Source organism: Hemiscyllium ocellatum, chromosome 12, assembly GCF_020745735.1.
Source record: "Hemiscyllium ocellatum isolate sHemOce1 chromosome 12, sHemOce1.pat.X.cur, whole genome shotgun sequence".
Taxonomy (NCBI): domain Eukaryota; kingdom Metazoa; phylum Chordata; class Chondrichthyes; order Orectolobiformes; family Hemiscylliidae; genus Hemiscyllium; species Hemiscyllium ocellatum.
In genome coordinates, this window is record NC_083412.1 from 15834324 (window position 1) to 15853127 (window position 18804).

The following is an 18804-nucleotide window of genomic DNA, read 5'->3' on the forward strand; positions in this document are numbered from 1 at the left end:
AAGGGTTTATGCCAGAAACGTCAATTCCCCTGCTCCTTGTGTGCTGCCTGACCTGCTGCGCTTTTCCAGTAACACATTTTTCAAATCACACCCTTCACAGTGGATTCATGGATCACAACCACGACTGAGGCTAGCTTGATCGTTCTGTCATTTTCCATCATTTGCCTTAGTGCATTCTAAATATTTAAATTATTTTATATATAATTGAATATTTAAACTTCTTCATACTTATTTCTTTTTTGTTGCCCTCTGTTGGTCTTTGCATACTTCTGGATCTTCTGGTTTCCCACTGACCTTCGTCACATGATGTGCTTTCTCTTTTGCTTTTATGCTGTCCCTGACGTCCATAGTCAGCCATGATTGCCTCATCCTCCCTGTACATGCTTCCTTTTCCTGGGTATGAATCTCTGCCGTGTCTCCTGAATTACTCCCAGAAACCCCTGCCATTGTTGTTCCACTGTCTTTCCTGCTCGACTCCTCTCCTGGTCAATTCGACCCTCTCAAATAACAGTGCAAATTCAATCAAATTATGATCACTGCTTCCGAAGTGTTCTTTCACCTGAAGGCTCCCTTAACAAGTCTGTCTCATTGAACAGCACTAAATACACACAACTCCACCACAAGCTGCTGCAAAAAGCCATCAGTAGACATTCCACAAATTCCTTTCATTGCAACCAATACTAACCTGATTTTCCCAGTCCACCTGCATTTTGGAATCCTCCATGATCACTGTAACTTTGCCTTTCTGACACATCTTTTCTGTCTCCTGGTGTATGTTGCACCCCAGCTCCTGACAACTGTTTGGAGGTCTGTACATAACTCCAAACATGTTTCTTTTTAATTTGCGGTTCTTCAGTTCTATCCACACAGATTCTACGCAATCTAACCTTACTTTGTTTCTCTCTATTGATTTAATTTTGTTTTTTACTGATAAGGTGTCACCATTCCCTCAGCCTAGCTGGCTTTTCTTTTGATAGGATGTGTATAATTGAACATTCTTCTTCTAATCCTGAACCCCTTACAGCCAAGTGTATGTGATCCCCACCATGTCATACCTGCCAATTTCGATCTTCATCACAATCTCATTTCCCTTATTCCTTATCCTGTGTGCATTCAGATAAGACACCTTCAGTCCTGTACTAAGTGTCCCTCTTCTTATTGCCATTCAATTGTCCAGTTATCCTCATCATAAAAAAACATCATTAATATTTATTTGTCAAGTTATTATCCAGTCATTATTCAGTAATGTTTTTGAATTATTTATACTTCAATTCCAGCACAATGTAAGTGTTTCTAAAGCAGTTTTTTTTTGTTGCGAACCATCGATTGATGTGGTTCTGTCCTGGGAATCAGTGCAGCTGTGTGACTGTACAGGATGGCTTCGTTTATGTAGACTGTTTTGGTAAGAAAACATTGGCCTTTTTTTCATAGTGTATGATTAACAAATTGTGTATGCTTGTTAAACTTTCCTAAAAATAGCACGTTTTTACATTAAATCCTATAAATCCAATTACTTGCAATGTTCTCGATATATGAAGGCCCTGAGAACTGTTACCTAACTGGAACCAAAATCTCCACCCAGCCCCTCCCACCGTGTCATGGTCACTGTGGGTTGTCCTTATGACACTGAATCAGTATAAACCCTTATAAACCCTTTCAGACCCATGTACAACATGTGATTTCATTTATTGTTGTCACATGTAACTAAGTGCACTGAAATGTTTCGTTTGTGAGTGGTAGAGGTGCATCATAACATACAGACTGATTATTCTTTACTAAGACAGAGTGAGGCATACAGGATTACACAGGTGATACACAAATGCAAGATCAGCATTAGATTTGACGTTAGAGTTCCATTTAGCAGTGTAAGAACAGCAGGGAAGAAGCTGTGGCTGTGTGTGCTTAAACTTCTGCATTTTCTGCCTCGGAGAAGAGGTTGGAAGAGAGTCTGACCGGGTGGGAGGAGTCTTTGATTGTGTTCGCCGTCTTTCCATGGTATCACGAACTATAGATGGAATCGATAGATGGAAGGTTGGCTTGTGTCATGGTCTGGGCTGTGTTCATAACTTTCTGTAGTTTCTTATGGTCCTGGACAGAGCTGTTACCGTACCAAGCTGTGATACACCCAGATAGAATGCTTTCTATGGTGCAGCTATAAACGTTGGGGAGAGTCCTTACGAATGTCCTGAATTTCCTTAGCCTCCTGAGGAAGATGATGCATTCTTGTAGCCTCTATGAAGTTATCTATACACCACCATTCTGTTCACCTCCATTCAGATCTCTGTACGTCTACATTGAGTCCTCTATACATCTCTATTCAGTGCCCCTTCCTCTTCCACGCACTCCGCCATACTCTTCCATGCAGTTTCCAGGCAGTGGAGGCAGGGAGGTGATGGCTTTCTGGTGCTATTATAATACTATCAATCTAGACACTCAGCTAATGCTCTGGGGACCCAGGTTAGATTCCTGCCAAGACAGATGGTGGAACTTGCACTCTATTAAAATTAAATCTGCAACTAATAAAATACTGATGAACTTGGGATAACCCATCTGGATTACCAATATCTGACAGGGATGGAAGACCCCTCCCACCCGGTCAGACTCTCTTCCAACCTCTTATACGAGGCAGAAAATGCAGAAGTTTAAGCACACACAGCCACAGCTTCTTCCCTGCTGTTCTTACACTGCTAAATGGAACTCTAACGTCAAATCTAATGCCGATCTTGCGTTTGTGTATCACCTGTGTAATCCTGTATGCCTCACTGTTGTCCTTACCTGGTCTGGCCTACATGTGACTCCAGACCCACAGCAATGTCATTGACTTTCAATTGCCTGTTCAACTGGCCTGGCAAGCCACTTAGTTGTACCAGTCATTGCAAATTCTCAAAGAAATTAAACTGGATGGATCACCTAGCACCGACCTAGGGAAAGCAAGATGCAGGAACAGTCCTGCCGATCTTGCAAAGTCCTCCTCACTAACATCTGGGGACTAGTGCCAAAATTGGGAGAGGGGTCTCACAGTCTAGTCAAGCAACAACCTGACATATTCACACTCACAGAATCCTCCCTGACATTGTATATCCCAGTCACCACCATCACCATCCCTGGATATGTCCTGACAGACCCAGCAGTGGAGGCAGCACAGTGGGTTGTGTCCTTGGCAAAATCATCACCAGCTGCTTCAGCATAAGTTCCACAAAAGCACCTTCCCTCCATCATAAGATTAGAAATGTGGATGTTCACCGATGATTGCACAATGTTCTAGCATAATTCATGGCTCCGTGGATATTGAATCAATTCAAGTTCGAATGCAACAAGATCTGGATAATGACTGTGGTATGTTATATTCACAGCACACAGCTAGGCTATGACCATCACAAGTAAGAGACAATCTAACCACTGTCCCTTGACTTTCAGTGCTGTGACCATCACTGAATCTCCCAATACCTACATCCTGTGGGTTATCATTGACCAGAAACTCCACTGGACTCACCACACAAACACAGTTTTTACAAGAGCAGTTCAGAGGCTAATGCTGAGTGACTCACCTCCTGACTCACCAAGACACAAATCAGGAGTGTGCTAGAATACTCCTCACTTGCCTGATGATTAAAGTTACAACAACACACAAGAAACTTGACACCATCCAAGACAAAGCATCCCTCTTGATTGGCACTGCATCCACAAGCATGCACTCACTCCATCTCTGAGGCTCGTTGGTAGCTGTGTGTCGTATCTACAATATGCACTGTAGAAAATCACCAAGTATATTCAGACAAAACATTCCAAACTCACAACCATTTCGATCGAGAAGGACAAGGGCAGTAGATATATAGGAATGCCACTAACTTCAAGTTCCCCACCAAGTCCATCACCATCCTGACTTGGAAATACATTGCCGTTCATTCACCATCGCTGGGTCAAAATCCTGGAATTCCCTCCCTAATGGCATTGAAGGTCAACACACAACAGATGATCTGCAGTGGTTCAAGATGGAAACTCACCTGGACCTTCTCAAGGGGCAACTAGGGACAAACAATAAATATTGGCCCAGCCAGCAATGCCCAGATGCCACCAATGAATAAATAATGTCCTCTACACACCTCCATGCTGTCCTCCATACAGATTCATCCCCTTGCACTGTGAGATACTCTGACTCGTGACACGGTGAATGCCTGTCACTCTGCACTAAACACTGAGATAAACCAGACAGCCCACAAGTAAACACAAACAGAATGAGCCTTTAGAAAGTTAGCTCAGAGCCAGACGGTGCATCATGTTGCTGCATAAAATGTGCCCATGCCCCTGACTGTGAACCAACCTGGCAGAAGCTGGTACGACATCACTGTCTCTGAGCTCCACAGTGAAGGGTGAGTTAATCTGAAAGCAGCCAGAATGATGTGGTGAGGCTGAGGTTTGGTGATGCCCACACCCACCAACAATGCTGTGCTCTGGTGGGAAGATACGTATCTGTGACAATCATACACACGAATCAGAACCCATTTAAATTTCTGGGGAAATTTAAGGGCAAAAATGCGGTCTGTTCAGATGGAGCTTGTTGCTTTAGCTATTCAATTTGAAAATTGTGCATGTGGCAGGATGACAAAACATGATTGTGGATGCATTGGTGAGACTTGAATGAGAAATAGAGGCATTCATGGCAGGAGTAAAATAGACTGAAACAAAACGTATCAATGCATGTTTGTGTGATTGTTGTCATTGTAATGTATGTGTCAGTTATAAAGTACAAAAACGTTTAAAATTAATGGGTTTTAAATGAAGCCAGTTTTGGTTTTGTGGGTTCATTTCATTTTAGGGTGAGTACAATGATGCTGCTCATTTACACAAGGTGATGTCATACTTGGTTTTAGTTTCAAAAGATTGTAAAACACAGAGTCTGAAAAGACTGAGGTTGAATGGGTTTTTGGGCCAGTTTGATTAACGAATAACAGATACTGCCTCAGGCAAAAGGCTTTCAGGTTTTAACGAATGGAAGTGGAGAGGCCAGTTCTTACAGCTCAGCTTACCTGTGGTTTGGTTTGAGTTTTGACAGTCTAGCTAGTCATTGGGAGATATCAAGATGTTGTAAAGCTGCTGGACCCAAAGGAGCAGGTCCATGCTGATCCTCCTCTCTCTCTCTCTGACATCTCTTCTGGAAGACCCTGTGTTTAGTTTACCTATGGATCCCAAGGGTGTTTAAAGGGTTTTGTTGTAAGTATTTGAAACAGCATTATTAAGTTGGTTTAATATGTTGGACTTTCATGTCACGAGTTACAGTATCACACAGTGCAGCGGATGTACCTGTATAGAGGACAGCATGGAGGTGTGTGGAGGGCATTATTTATTCATTGGTGGCATCTGGGCGTTGCTGGTATGCAGTTGTCTTTTGTTTGTGTTTCATTCAGCAATCTTGGAAATAAAATCTGTTTTGTTCAAAATTATGTGGTTTGACCAACTGCATACCTCCTGGGATATCCACATTGCAATTGCTTTAAATATCGAGCATAGTTAGGGTCTTGACTACTTTCTTGAAATGTTTTGAGGGTGTCTGACCTGGTTATAACACTCACCAGTAAAAAATGAGGTCTGCAGATGCTGGAGATCACAGCTGCAAATGTGTTGCTGGTCAAAGCACAGCAGGTTAGGCAGCATCTCAGGAATAGAGATGCTGCCTAACCTGCTGTGCTTTGACCAGCAACACATTTATAACACTCACCAAACTGTCATGGGCAGATACATCTGTCCATGACAGTATTAGAAAAAACGATCACCATACAGTCCTTAAGGAGACAAGGTCTCAGTTTCACATTGAGAATAAACTCCATCATGTTGAGTGGTTCTATCACAATGATAGATGAGACAGACTTCAAACAGATCTAACAACTCAGGAGTTGACACCCATGATGTGATGTGGGCCATTAACAGAAGCACAATCTGTGACCTCATGATCCAACACATCGTCAACTCAACAATGACCATCAAGCCAGGGGATCACCCCTGGGACAATGGAGAGTGCAGGGGAGCATGCCAGCAGTGACACCAGGCACAGCTGAAGATGATGTATCAAACTGGTGAAGCCAATAACTTGGTGAAGCCACCTAACTGAACTACTTGCATGCCAATCAGCATAAACAGCAGTGACAGACAGAGCGAAGAGAACCCATAACGAATGGATCAGATCGAAGCTCTGCAGTCCTGCCACATCCAATCGTGAATGGTGATGGGCAATTAAACAACTCACTGGAGGAGGAGACTCCACAAATATTCCAATCCTGAATGATGGAAGATTCCAACAAATCAGTACAAAAATATAAGGATGGACCTTTTGCAGTAAATTTCAGCCAGAAGTACTGCGTGGATGATCCACCTCACCCTCCTCCAATGTTACCCAGTATTACAGGTACGAGGCTTAAGGCAATTCGATTCACTGCACATGACATCTCAAAATGGCTGGATACACTGGCTGCTGCAAAGGCTCTCGGCACTGACAACATTCCATCAATCATACTGAAGTCATGTGCTCCAGAACTTGTTGCTCCCCAAGCCAAGATGTTCCAGTACAGTTACAACATTAGCATTTACTCAACCATGTGTAAAATTGCCCAGTTACGTCCTGTATATATTAATCATAGTGACATAGAACGGCACGAAATGAAGTTGTCGGCCCTCACTCGAGAGATTCAGAATTTGCTGTTTAATCCAGAAAGGTGGAAATTGGAAATGCTTTTCATGACAAAATCTAATTTCGTTCTTGCCACATTTCCCCAATTTTCTTGCCTTTGCTCATACCACTCAAGGCAGCAGAAAATTCAACTCCATAAAAATTACTAACAATGTTCTTTTTAAGCTACTTACAGGATTCAGGATCCCACAGTCGCCCAGGCTTGAGTACTTTTGATGTTGTTCTGAGGATGGTGGTAGATTCGCTGTCCAATGTATTGATTCCAAAAGAGACTATTTGAGAAATAAAGCAAATAACTTACCAATCCCGCATACATAATCCTTTTTTTCTTGGTTAGTGGAGAAGGATGAGCGAGAGACACAACCATATTTGTGTTTCGGGTAAAGCAACCACACAAATATATGACCTGACTTACACAGCCATCTTGTGTCCACTCCTGCTCCACCTGTACACAAGGTAAAAGTAGAGGTCCATGATACTCAAGGTAAGCTTTTAATGCTCGATTTACATTCGCAGAAGACCTCTGGTCCTCGCTCCTGCTATAAAAATGGAGGCTACTGATGCTCAAGAGAAGCTTTTAGAGGCTCAACTTATTTTTTCAGCAACCCTCTACTCCTCCCACCCGCTGTTAACATGGAGTCCTCTGATGATCAAGATAAGCTTTAAAATGCTCAGTTTACTTTCCCAGAATCCCCTTGGTACTCCCTCCTGCTGTAAACATTGAAGCCTCTGATACTCAACGTAAGCTGTTAAATGGTCAACTTATTTTCCTAGCTGCCCTCTTGTCCTCCCTCCTGCTGTAAACATGGTGGCCCCGATAGCAATGTAAGCTTTTAAATGCTCCATTTATTGTTTTAGAAGCCCTCTAGTCCTCAGTCCCACTGTAAAAATGAAGGCCATGATACTCAAGGTAAGGTTTTAAATGCTCCATTTACTTTCCCAGAAGCCCACTCGTCCTTCCCCCAACCCCTGCTGTTAAAATGGATGCCTCTGATACTCATACTTTGCAATGCTCAACATATTTTCCCAGCAGCCCTCTGTTCCTCGCTCCTGCTGTAAAGATTGAGGCCCCTGATACTGAAGGTAAGCTTTGAAATGCTCAACTAACTTTCCCATAAGCCCTCTGGTCTTCGCTCGCTCTATAAATGTGAAGGCCCCTGATACTCAAGGTGAGCTTTAAAATGCTCGATTCACTTTCCCAACAACCCTGTGGTCCTGGCTCCCATTGCACTTCCCCATGTGGAGAAGCTATGCCATGTTTTTGCAGCCCTCAACATGTCATCAATGATGATCAGCATCTCGACAAGATCACCCCTACGCCTCTTACCTTTAAACAGACCATTGTTTGCAGCAAACTATCCAGCATTCAGGATAACATTCACCCCAACACCACACAACCCTGCCATGGCAACCTCTGTTGGGCGTGTCAGATCATCGACTTGGACACTACCATCACACGTGGGAACACCACCCACCAAGTGTACGGCAGATACTCTTGTGACTCAGCTAATGCCATCTCCCTCATACGCTGCAGGCAAGGATGCAACAAGGCATGATATATTGGTGAGACAACACAGTCACTACAGCAATGGATGAATAGACAACACGCAACAACTGCCAGACAGGAATGTTCCCTCCCAATCAGGGAACACTTCAGCAGTCAGGGACATTCAGCCTCTAATCTTCAGGTAAGTGTCCTTCAAGGCAGATTTCGCGATGCACAACAATGCAGGATCACCGAGCAGACACTGATAACCATGTTCCATACCCATGAAGCCAGCCTCAACCCAATTCTTTATCTGTGAATTCTTCCTCACTGTCTTGTTGTGACAACATAATCTTGATCAATTGCTCTGATCTCTTCACCTTATTAAGTTTTGAATAACTTATTGCACTCTCTCACCCACACTCTCACACAAACACAGACACAGGCTCACAAACACACACACTCTCTCTCACACATCCACACTCTCTCACACAAATGCACACACATACACAGACTCACATAAACCTTCTCTCACGCATCCATACTCTCACACAAATACACACAATGAGAGACTCACACATACATTCTCTCATAAACACTCTCACACACACACACACACACACACACACACACACACACACACACACACACACACACACACACACACACACACACACACACACACACACACAGACTCACACGGACCCGCATGCACACACACTCACGAATCTACAGGGTGAATCACTTAATTCAAGATATTTGTTTTTTGCAGATACATTCTACTTTTTTTTATCAAAAAGAACACAATTTGTAGTCACAGTCAGCCAATATGATGTCCTATAAATTCCATCTTTTGGAATTAAACCAGTCTGATTCCATGCTAAAACTCTGGGACAGGACCTCGCTCCTACAGTTCAATGTCTGACCTGATGTGTCACCTTTTTTTATCATCCTATCACTGTTTCTGATTGTCCTGACATTGATTTTATAATCACATTGTTGTGTCACCATAGTCTGACTACACCAATAGGGGCAGCTCTTACATTAGGGAGAAGTGACTGGTGGTAATTTAACTTGAGGCCACCAGACCTTAGGCAAGGGAAGAGGTGCAGAAGGAAAGTCCTTCACAGTAGCCTCAGACCGGTGGTAGGAATTGAACCCATGCTGTTGGTATTACACTATTCTACAATATACAATCCAGCCAACTGAGCTGAACCGATTCCTATAAGCACTTTACACACTGTGCCACACCCTTGGTCACCCGCAGAGACATATTACCCAATACCCCAATCACATCAGTTGTATGATCTTTTGCTCTCTCTGCCTTTGATCTCTCAGGCAATAAACTCTGTGTCTTTTCCTTGCTCTCTCCTGGCACCTGATGAAGGAGCAGCACTCCAAAAGCTTGTGTGATTTCAGGTGAACCTGTTGGACTATAACCACGTGTCTTGTGACTTCTGACTTTATATATGTCAAGTATTATTTGTACTACATGATGTTTAAAACATGCAGACTAAATACCAAAAAGCTGCTTTACATCAGCATTTTCATCAATGTGAAAACATTAGGGATTTTTACACACACGTTCATGCACATGATGTGGGCATCATTGAGAAAGATGGCATTTGCTGCTGATGCCGAATTGCCTCTGAGAAGGAAGGAGCAAGGTCAAATGGGGTTACATCAGTGACTGTCATCCCTGTCTTTTAAATATTACACATAGTGAGCAACTTAACTGTTCTTTTTTGTGAGCATGATAAACAATATTTGCTATAGCTAGTTAATATAATCATTTTGCTTGGTTTATGCACTGCAATCAGTGAAAGTTACATCTTTGGGGGTACTTTAAAAGAAATCTGATGGAAGCCTTTCTTAAGTGCTTTAGGAACTTTATGGAGGGACATCTGCTGCTGAATGTTCCTCAGCATGATGAGTGATGCACAGTGTCGATAAGGGATAATTTGTATACCTCAACAAAGAGAAACATCATGTTTGTCTCACTGATCCAGGAAGTACCAATGGATTGCATTGTGTCTGTTTCAAGGATCATGGGGAATGTGTCTCAGAGATGTCAGGGAGAGCAGACAGACCTCAGTGTGTCTTTATCACTGACCCAAGGAGTCTCTATCAAGGATCAGACTGAGGGTACTGCTTTCACTTTGTTCCAGTCTTAATCCACCCGGGTGTTTATTGATCTTCAATGTTCTACTGTAACAACTCTCTCCCTCTCTCTCTCTCTCTCTCTCTCTCTCTCTCTCTCACACACACACACACACACACACAGATGCAGACACACACCCACACGTGCCCCCCCGACACACAGATACACACACAGCCAAACACACAGACACTGAGATACAGACACACACCCACACGTGCTCCCCCCCACACACAGATACGCACAAATGCAGATACACACACAAAGGCACAGACACACACACACACGTGAACCACCGCCCCCCGCCCCCACTGCTCCCCCCGACATACACACGCACACACATACACAGACACACACACACACACACACACACACACACACACACACACACACACACACACACACACACAAACAGAGGAAACAGTGGTTTGCTGGATTAGGAGTAAACATGTGTTGGTTTTATCTTTGAAACAACAGTTCCGTTCAGGAACAGTTCAATTCCTGGCCTTCACATGAGACAGCTATCTTCTTAACAAGCGTCTCAGGCAAAATCTCAAGGAATATTAGGTTCCACGGGCTTCAATCTCACAGCGACAAAGTCACTTCTAATGGAAGAGCCATCTTGGGGGCCATTTTGTTGCCTCTGCCCCACAGTGTGTATTAATTTTTATATTCAGCAAAGGAACTAAGATGAATCTTAATAATAATCATCAATAATATTCAGGTATTTGACCCAATTAATACCAACATAACAAAATACAGTATAAATTAACCATTTATACAACAACTGCAATCTTGTGCTTTAACCGTAACTCTGGATGATCATGTATACCCACACTAGAACTAGGCTGTGCTCCACACCGTGATGTCGCCGGGTCTTCTCTCGATGATTTCAGGGGTATCTTCCTTTCTCAGTGGTTGGTCTCGAGTTACCGTCCTGAGCGTGGTGTTGTGGCAATTCTTAGATTCAAAAGTCTTTGTTCCCTTTTCAGACGGTCTTCAACATTAACCAATGGATCAATCAGGCTTGATCACCCTAATGAATCCGACCGGGCCAGGCGTTGCCATGTCGATGGTAGGGTCATCCTTCGGCCTTCATTCCTCCAAATAACGGTGTGAGGCAACCCCTCCCCTGTGTCTGAAACACTCCTGGATGTTTCTGATCACCCTGAGGATGACATTGCATCGACACCATTCAACCCAAACTACGGCTGTGTATTGTAGAGTCTGCAGCTACCAGGTTATTTACAAACTGTGTCTTGGTAGCTTCAGCCTGCCTGGATCCTGCAGCATGTGGATTAGCACAGCCACTTTGATCAAGTGGTTTCCATTTCCCAGCATGCTTTAATCCTTGTCCATTTAACATCAAATCAATCACAGAATTTGTCCTTTTGAAGGGGTCATCTGGGCACATCTTGCATTCAATTCCTTCATTCAAATCCCCTCATGATGAACCAGAAGATTCTATTAGTTTTTTTTTTCCTGATTACTTGGTGTACCTGCATATTAACATTCAGCGATTCATGTTCCAGGATACCCAGATCCCTCTGCACCTCAGAGATGTACAACCTCTGAACATTCAGATAAGGTGTTTATTTTTAACACTTTCTGCCACAATGGAGACTTTCCCAGTTGCCCACACTGTCCTCCATTTGCTGGATCTTTGCTCGCTTAGCGACACCATCCATGCACCTCATAGACTCCTCATGCCCTCTTCGCAACACACTTTCCAGCTAGCTTTGCGTCATCAGTAAATTTATCTCCATGCCTTCGATCGAACCATCTAAAGCATTTGAGTAAATTGTGAAGAGTTGAGCCCATTGTGTCCAATTACCCCATCTGCTGCTCTTCCCTGTACATCCAGATGTGGGTCCTGATTGCTGACACCAGGAGGTCCCTCTCCTGTCTGAGCAGCTGTCTGGTTTCTGCTGGTCCCTCTGAGTGACAGCGGCCTGGGGAATTTCTTCCTCAGCCAGCTGTGGATCTGTGGTAGTGAGGTGCTCACCAGCTTGTGCTGCCACACTCTCTAAAGCTAATCTTCCCACCGAGGTCTCAGGGTCTGAGCTGGTGGGTGCCTTTTACACCTCATTACTCTCGTCCTCACAGGACGGGGAGGTGGATTGTGTGGGAAATGGCCATGTCCCTGTGGGGGTGGTGGAAATGCTAGACGAACCCAAAATGCACAGAGAGAGAGAGAGAGAGACAGAGAGAAAGAAAGACAGAGAGATAGAGAGACAGACAGACAGTGTCATGGCAACTGGTTGGAAGTGCTGTGCACTGAAAGACACTGACGGAGCAGTTACTGGGAAAGTGGGAAAAAGCTTACCGCAGAGGAACCATCCAGCCTCAAGGACTCAATATTGATCTCCACAGCTTCAGATCTTGACTGTATGATGTCTCTGATTCCTACAATCTCCTTCACACACATACACAGTTTTTTTATTTGTGCCTTATTTACATTGTTTTTTTTACTCTTTCAACCCCATTAACAATTTCTTTATAATCTACACTGGACCTCCACACTACTTCACCTGAAGACCTCCTCTGTGAAAAGTATAAAATAAGCCAATATGCCACCCCTTTCAGCTCTGAAATGAAGCATTAACACTGTTTCTCTATCCACGGGATGCTGCCAGTTCTGCAGCATTCTGTGTTTGCTTTAGTTTTGCAGCATCAGCAAAATTTTGCTTAAAATGATCTTCTGAAGTCTGATCCTGTCCTCCTCACTCTTCACTATCTTTCTATCTCACTTGTTATCTCCAAATCTTGAAATCATGTCCTTTATAAATAACAGATTGGCCTATGTCATTTATATATGCATTATAACATCTCTGATTCTAATATTGGTCATGAGGGAGGAAGAGTATATTTTCTAGCTGTCGATCTACCTGCTAACCAACCTGTCCCCGAGGTGTTATAGCACACCTCTGGAACAGGTAGGATTTCAGCCCAAGATGTCTTGCCTGGGACACTATCACTGCGCCACAAGAGCCCTCTTCCTGCAGCTAATCATTACCTGCTCAGCATTTCTCTCTGAGTTATGTCCCTCAGTCAATGTGAAACTCAGAATGCCAAGGTCCTTCAATTCACATGTTTGAATTTTCCTAATCAGTCAGTTTAATTACACTACACCTTTTGGCAGTCATGATCCTTTTGGAACATGAAACACGCTGGACTCAACTTTTCCAAAGTACTTACCTTTATCGAAGCACTCTATTAAGCACATAATAGCTGTCACTTGTTAAACTCTCCTTCAAAGGAGCAAACCTATATTTTATCTAGAATCATCAGAGGAGCTGTTACAAACATCCAGCCCTCATGGCCCACTCCCATATTTTCATTGTTCCTTTACTCAGCAACCCTCACACATTCTAATGAGACCAGGGAAATGTTTTACTGTACTCTGGGACAAAGGCACTTGTTTGAAACAAATTCAATGAAACAGTTCGTCCAGTGACTGTAATTAATGTCAATCTCTGCAGGCCCGAAGTGAGTCTCTGGATGGATTCCTCCTTCGATTAATAAATGCGTGTCAGCTGCAACATTCCCCAAAACAGACAGAAATGACAGATCAGAATCTGTAATATCACCGTCTCCTGCCTGCTTACGGTTTGCTGCACACTACACCGCCTGTGGGTTTGATTAATCCAGACTCGAGTATTTCACTGGTATCATCTTCAATCCCACAGTGTCAAACCTCAAAAAACCAGAACTCATTCAAAGTTCTGCTGCCCGGTCTGAAGTACCATCAAGTTTGGTTTACCATTTATCTTTGTGCTAATTGATCAAAATAAACTTTCCTGATGCAACAACTTCCCTTTTTATTACTCTCAATTTGAGTTCAAATTCCTTCAAGGCCTGACCTGTCCAATTATTCCCACCCCCGGTCCATTCCCTATTGTCCTGTAAGGACGGTCACAGAGACACAGCACCTCTCCGTTCTCTCCCCATGCATTTCCATTCTGAAAATTATTTTCGTACAATTTGGCTCTCCCTATTCGACATCTTATTTTTTTCTACCTCTATCATTCTCTCTCTTCTCCATTTAACTCTCTCTCTCCCTTACCTCCCATCCCCTACTCACCCACCCCCACCAAAACCCCCGCCCAAGTCTCTCTCTACTCTCTTCCTGTTCTCTGGGTTGTTAGACTAAGGGAGGTGCACCTGCCTCTGTTACTCAGTGTGTGAGGACCCTGCACATACATCCACCCCCAGGATCCTGCAACCAAACCCTCCAAAAGCAATGAAATCCAGTGTGGGACAGGCTCCCTCCAGCCCAGCCGCAGACCCTGGCAATTCACCTAGACCTGGTGGTAGAGCAAGAAAGAAGATGTCCTGTTGGCACGGGTGACATTTTATTGCAAATAGTTTTCCACATCTATGTGTTCACCCATTACATTCAGCTCTGTCTTTCAGTCTGTGTCCAGCTGCAAATGTGTCTTTACAGGGACTGGAGCCAGCCATTCCTATCACTGCACAGCGCTCCATCACCCCAAGTGGGAGGTAACCCATAGCAACCGTATCCAGGCAATGGAGACATCACAGCTCACTGTCACCCTGGCAGCTACGCTCTCACGTTTTAGAGACATTATTGTGCTGCAGAAATGACTGGACTTGCTGAGTTACCCAAGTTATTCACAAGTGAAAAAAGGGACAGCTGAGATGTGACTGAGCAGGATACTGGGAGGAATCAGCTCAGCCCCCAGGAGTGAACAAAAAGGAGGCAAGCTCCAGCCGAGTTGCCATTGTTGGAGCAGCCATTTGGAGAAGGGCAGCTTTGCTGTTGAAGTGCTGCTGGAAGTTTAAGTGTGGTTTTTGGTGGATACTGGGCTTAGGTGAGGAGGGTGATCAACAACAAGGTCAGGGTAAGGGAAGATTCTGTTCTTTTTCTTACTGTGAGGTGACAGAAATGGCAGTTAGGACAATGGTATGCTCCTCCTGCCAGATATGGGAGATCAGAGAATAGTCTTAGTGTCCCTGACGACTGTGTCTGCAGGAAGTGTGACCGGCTACAGCTCCTCACAGACCGTGTGGTTCAGTTGGAGAGGGAGTTGGACACACTGAGGAGCATACAGGGGACAGAGAGTGTGATAGACACTAGTTACAGTGATGTGGCCACACCACAGTTTCAGTCAGGGAGATGGAGAACTGCTAGGAGAGGCAGGCAGTGCAGGAGTCTCCAGTAGCTATTCCGCTCTCTAACAGGAATACCGTTTGGGATGCTCTCTCGGGGGAGTACAACAGCAGCAGACAAGCCCATGGCATTACAACTGGCTGAAATGCAAACCTTCGGGAAGGCAATTGAAACAGAAAATGAGGGGACTCACTCATCAAGGGCACAAACAGGGTACCTGTGGCTGTGACCGAGACTCCAGGATGGTGTGCTCCCTCCCTGGTGGCAGGATTGAGGACATTTTTGAACACTGCAGGAAATTCCTCAGGAGAGTGTGAGCATTTAGAGTTCATTGTATACATTGGTAACAATGACATAGGGAAGAAAGGATGAGGCCTGAAGAGTAATGAAACGGAGCTAAGCAACAGGTTAAAATCGAGGATCTCAAGGATAGTAATTTGGGGACTACAAGTTTTAGCGAGAACGGGGAAAAGGAGGTTTTGGCAGATGGATGCGTGATTGAGAGCCAATGGAGGGGTCAGGGATTCAGATTCTTGGATCATTGGGACCTGTTCTGGGACAGAGTTGACTTCTCCAAGTGGGAGAGGTTGTACCTGAACTTGAGAGGACCAATATCCTATTGGAGAGATTTGCGAGAGCCACTTGGGATGGGGTAAACTAGTCTGGCAGGGAGGGGATAATGGGTGTTGGGGGGGGATCCAAAGCAGTAGAGAGACATAGGAAAATGTTAATGACAGTACGGAAGTTAATGAGAACGAGTTAAACAGTCAAGGTAGTGTTGGTAATCCTCGTACTAGACAGGGAAGACAACAGTCGGCAGGGAGCAAGGGAAGTCAGGGTTAAGCTGCATTTATTTCAAAACAAGAGGCCTGACAGGTAAGGGAAATGAATTCAGGGCATGGATGGATACATGGAACTGGGAAATTACAGCTATTACAGAAACATGGCTGTGAGCAGCAATGTGGCACAGGAATCAGTGATGGGTCCACTGTTATTCATCATTCATTTAAAGAATTTGGCTGATAATTTAGGATGTATGATTAGTAAGTGTATGGATGCCACGAAGATTGCTGGTACAGTAGACAGTGAAGCAGATTACCTGGGAATACAGTGAGATCTTGATCAATTGGGCCAATGGGTTGCGAATGTCTGATGGAGTTTAATTTTGATAAATGTGATGTGTTGCATTTTGCTGATTCATACCAGGGCAGGACCTCCCCAGTCATTGGTCAGGCCCTGGGTAGTGTTATAGAACAAGGAGATCTAGGGAAACAGGTTTATTGCTCCTTGAAGCTGGAGTCACAGGTAGACAGGGTGGTCAAGAAAGCTTTCAGCATGCTTGCTTTCATTGGGGAGAGCATTGAGTATCAATGTTGGGACATCTTGGTGCAGCTGTACAGCGTGTTCAAAAGGCCACAAATGAAGTACAGTTCTGGTCACCCTGCGATTGGAAGGATAAAATTAAATTGGAAAGAACACTGGAAAGTTTGCTCGGATGCTACCTAGACTAGAAGTTTTGAGCTTTCAGGAGAGTCTGGATAAGCTGGATGTGTTTTCCCTGGAGAATATGAGACTGAGGGATGACCTCATAGATCATGCGAGGCAGAATTATGGTAGATAGCTAACAAATTTTCCCCGTGTTCGGGGAGTCTAAAACTAGAGAGCATAGGTTTAGGCTGAGAGGGGAGAGACACAAATAGATCCAGACGGGCAACATTTTCCCAGAGACGATGGTGAGTATCGGGAATGGGCTCCCAGAGGTAGTGGTGATAGTGAGTACAATGTTGTCATCTAAGAAACATTTAGACAGATACATGATTGGGAAAGGTGTGGAGGTATATGGACTAAACGTATACAATCTGGACACGTTTCGTTGTGCAAACAGGGTAGCATGGACAAGTTGGGCTGAAGGGCCTGTTTCCATGCTGCCAACCTATATGACACTAAATGCTCTGAGCTGTTTGGGGAAGGAACTGCAATGTACAATATTAAAGGATCTACCCTTCAGTGACTGGGTGTGTGCCGAGTGATCTTGCCCTTTGAAGGGGCCTCCCATTGCACGGACTTGCAGATACCTCACCCGCACCCGAGGCTGCACATCCAAACACTTACCCTGCTGGCCACACGTTCAGGTACAGCCATCTTCATTTCTGAGTCACAGCAGGATGGCAGGCAAGAGCAGGCTTCCCTCAGACATTGAGTTCCAGCCTCCTCCTCTGCACACAGGGGAACTCTCAGGGATGCAATGTCCCTCCTTGTTAGAACTCCACCCCCACCCTGGTAACCTGTCAGATTTCACTCCTCGCAGAGTCCACGCCCAACCCATCTGCATCTCTGTATCCTCCAGCTCTAACCCCAGTCCCGATGGGTCGATATGCCAGGGTTGGGAATGCACTGGCCCCCTTCTTGTATCCAGGTTGTTGCTGTCTCTCACTGAACCTCTTTCCCCCTTACATAGTGAGTTGTCTCCCTTCAGTATCATCATTCCCCAGCTTCCCAATTCCGATTCCCACTATTATGTTCCCCAGCCATCTTTCCATAGGAGTGGCCTCCTTGACAGTGCTCTATAAGTGACTCAGAGATGTGCCAGGAAGTTGTGTGCTGAGACTGGCACATGTCGGATTCCAATGTCTGTGAACGTGGGCTGTGTGCTTTCACCACCCAGAAACCGTACCTTGAGCTGTTGGTGCGGGGGTTCCCAGCTGGTGGGCTGGAGGAACAAGCAGTGAGCTGGAGTCACCAGGTTCCCAGTCTGACTTCCACGTTGGGAATTCTCAGCGTCTAGTTTCTATCCAGTGGATGGTAGAATTGGGAATCTGCATATTAATGAGGTGAGATTTCGTGGTAATGAGGGTAATAATGAACAATGTCGACAAATACCTCTCACTGTAGCCCACCATCTTCTTGCCCCTACATTGCTCGCGAGATTTCTCTTGTACTCTATTTTTTCACTCCTTGTTAATCTTTTAGCCAATCTGTGCTGACTTTTATTTTCTTTCCGTGACCTACCAGCCAATGTTTCACAATTATCGGCTTTTCATTGAAGTTTGATGCCATTCTTACCATGGATGGTGGGTGTTCCATTTGGAAATTTTCCTTTCTCATTTTGAATGCATTTGTTGTGTGTAATCTGAATTGTGTCCTTAAATGTCTGCGACCACTGTGTCCTGCTGAACATCATTTCCCTGTTCTGTTTAGTTCGGTTGACTTTAAAGCTCTTAAATCTACCCTTACTTACATTACTACACCGGTCTTGGGCCAACTATTCTCTCCTTCAAACTCTAAATTTCTCCATATCCTTTAACTTTTCCTGCCTCATGTATTTCTCCAGTTCTATATTTATA